Source organism: Sprattus sprattus, assembly GCF_963457725.1.
Source record: "Sprattus sprattus genome assembly, chromosome: 9".
Lineage (NCBI taxonomy): Eukaryota > Metazoa > Chordata > Actinopteri > Clupeiformes > Clupeidae > Sprattus > Sprattus sprattus.
Window position 1 is genome coordinate 3,836,013 of NC_137928.1, and position 2,500 is coordinate 3,838,512.

Below are 2,500 nucleotides of genomic sequence, written 5' to 3' on the forward strand. Positions count from 1 at the left end.
GAGGAGGTGAGTAGAGAGGAGGAGGTGTGAGGGAGGAGGTGAGTAGAGAGGAGAGGGGAGGAGGTGAGTAGAGAGGAGAGGAGAGGGGAGGAGGTGAGTAGAGAGGAGAGGGGAGGAGGTGTGAGGGGAGGAGGTGAGTAGAGAGGAGAGGGGAGGAGGTGAGTAGAGAGGAGAGGGGAGGAGGTGAGTAGAGAGGAGAGGGGAGGAGGTGAGTAGAGAGGAGAGGGGAGGAGGTGAGTAGAGAGGAGAGGGGAGGAGGTGAGTAGAGAGGAGAGGGGAGGAGGTGAGTAGAGAGGAGAGGGGAGGAGGTGTGAGGGGAGGAGGTGAGTAGAGAGGAGAGAGGAGGAGGTGAGTAGAGAGGAGAGGGGAGGAGGTGAGTAGAGAGGAGAGGGGAGGAGGTGTGAGGGGAGGAGGTGAGTAGAGAGGAGAGAGGAGGAGGTGAGTAGAGAGGAGAGGGGAGGAGGTGAGTAGAGAGGAGAGAGGAGGAGGTGAGTAGAGAGGAGAGGGGAGGAGGTGAGTAGAGAGGAGAGAGGAGGAGGTGAGTAGAGAGGAGAGGGGAGGAGGTGAGTAGAGAGGAGAGGGGAGGAGGTGAGTAGAGAGGAGAGAGGAGGAGGTGTGAGGGGAGGAGGTGAGTAGAGAGGAGAGGGGAGGAGGTGTGAGGGGAGGAGGTGAGTAGAGAGGAGAGGGGAGGAGGTGAGTAGAGAGGAGAGGGGAGGAGGTGAGTAGAGAGGAGAGGGGAGGAGGTGAGTAGAGAGGAGAGGGGAGGAGGTGAGTAGAGAGGAGAGGGGAGGAGGTGAGTAGAGAGGAGAGGAGAGGAGGTGAGTAGAGAGGAGAGAGGAGGAGGTGAGAGGGGAGGAGGTGAGTAGAGAGGAGAGAGGAGGAGGTGAGAGGGGAGGAGGTGAGTAGAGAGGAGAGGTGAGGAGGTGAGTAGAGAGGAGAGAGGAGGAGGTGAGTAGAGAGGAGAGGGGAGGAGGTGTGAGGGGAGGAGGTGAGTACAGAGGAGAGGGGAGGAGGTGAGTAGAGAGGAGAGAGGAGGAGGTGTGAGGGGAGGAGGTGAGTAGAGAGGTGAGAGGGAAGGAGGTGTGAGGAGGTGTGAGGGGAGGAGGTGAGTACAGAGGAGAGGGGCGGGGGTGTGAGGGGGGGAGGTGAGTAGAGAGGAGAGGGGAGGAGGTGAGTAGAGAGGAGAGGGGAGGAGGTGAGTACAGAGGAGAGGAGAGGGGAGGAGGTGAGTACAGAGGAGAGGGGAGGAGGTGAGTAGAGGGGAGAGGGGAGGAGGTGAGTACAGAGGAGAGGGGAGGAGGTGAGTACAGAGGAGAGGGGAGGAGGTGAGTAGAGAGGAGAGGGGAGGAGGTGAGTAGAGAGGAGAGGAGAGGGGAGGAGGTGAGTACAGAGGAGAGGAGAGGGGAGGAGGTGAGTACAGAGGAGAGGGGAGGAGGTGAGTAGAGAGGAGAGGGGAGGAGGTGAGTAGAGAGGAGAGGGGAGGAGGTGTGAGGGGAGGAGGTGAGTAGAGAGGAGAGGGGAGGAGGTGAGTAGAGAGGAGAGGGGAGGAGGTGAGTAGAGAGGAGAGGGGAGGAGGTGAGTAGAGAGGAGAGGGGAGGAGGTGAGTAGAGAGGAGAGGGGAGGAGGTGAGTAGAGAGGAGAGGGGAGGAGGTGAGTAGAGAGGAGAGGGGAGGAGGTGAGTAGAGAGGAGAGGGGAGGAGGTGAGTAGAGAGGAGAGGGGAGGAGGTGAGTACAGAGGAGAGGGGAGGAGGTGAGTAGAGAGGAGAGGGGAGGAGGTGAGTAGAGAGGAGAGGAGAGGGGAGGAGGTGAGTAGAGAGGAGAGGGGAGGAGGTGAGTAGAGAGGAGAGGGGAGGAGGTGAGTAGAGAGGAGAGGAGAGGGGAGGAGGTGTGAGGGGAGGAGGTGAGTAGAGAGGAGAGGGGAGGAGGTGAGTAGAGAGGAGAGGGGAGGAGGTGAGTAGAGGGACAGAGACTCTGGGTGCAGCTGGTGGACCCTGCTGCCAGGAACAGCCCCTGCCAACCAAACTCATTCTGATTGGTGGTGTTGATCCAGCTAGCAGTCAGCTGATTGGGCACAGGCATCAGGCTGATCACGGAGTCCAAATCAGAAATGAATGGAGCCCACACGACCAGAAAAGAGCAAAAATCCAATCCGATAAAACTACTAATATGTCAAGAACATCATTATTTAGTTTACTGCATGTTTATGATAGTTGCATGCTATTAAGTGTTTAATAAAAAAAAAATATCCATGTGGAAACCAATGAGTGGTAGACATACTCAAATAACACATCTTAGTGAAAGTGAAAGTGAAATATGTTGGTATATGCATCATATTTTTTGACACACATCTTAGTGTTGATCACGTTACAGTGTCACACGTTTTTGCTGGCTGCCTTACTGAGCGAAGAATAACTGAGATTAGAATTAAATCTCTCCAGTGTTGAGCAGGGAGATAATCTAGATCTAATCGTGCCCAGACCAGGTGGCATAATATGGGTCA

The 2,500-nt window shown here is 56.1% G+C and overlaps 1 protein-coding gene across 1 annotated transcript in view; it reads right to left on the reverse strand.

Annotated features, from left to right (window-relative positions):
* Positions 1-2,500, reverse strand: part of LOC308370475 (transmembrane protein 87A-like) — a 37,278-nt gene that overhangs the window by 9,194 nt on the left and 25,584 nt on the right. The window lies entirely within an intron of this gene.